Genomic DNA, 215 nt, shown 5'->3' with positions numbered 1-215 from the left:
AAAAATGGTACATGCAAGTGGGTCTCTGTCAACAGCAAAAGATAATACTGATGTCAAAAATAAAACACGCTCATTTACAGTTGATATGGCTTTGGTGATAACAAAGTAACCGAGTCATAGACGATTATTCGGATAAGGAAGCGGGGAGGGGGTAAGAACCAGATGATAAGGAGAAAGAAAAAAGAAGTAAAAAATAAGATTGGAAGTCAAAGCAA

Source organism: Penaeus monodon, chromosome 27 (genome assembly GCF_015228065.2).
Source record: "Penaeus monodon isolate SGIC_2016 chromosome 27, NSTDA_Pmon_1, whole genome shotgun sequence".
NCBI classification, from domain to species: Eukaryota; Metazoa; Arthropoda; class Malacostraca; order Decapoda; family Penaeidae; genus Penaeus; species Penaeus monodon.
The sequence above is the reverse complement of the archived record's forward strand: the minus strand, read 5'-3'. Positions refer to the sequence as shown.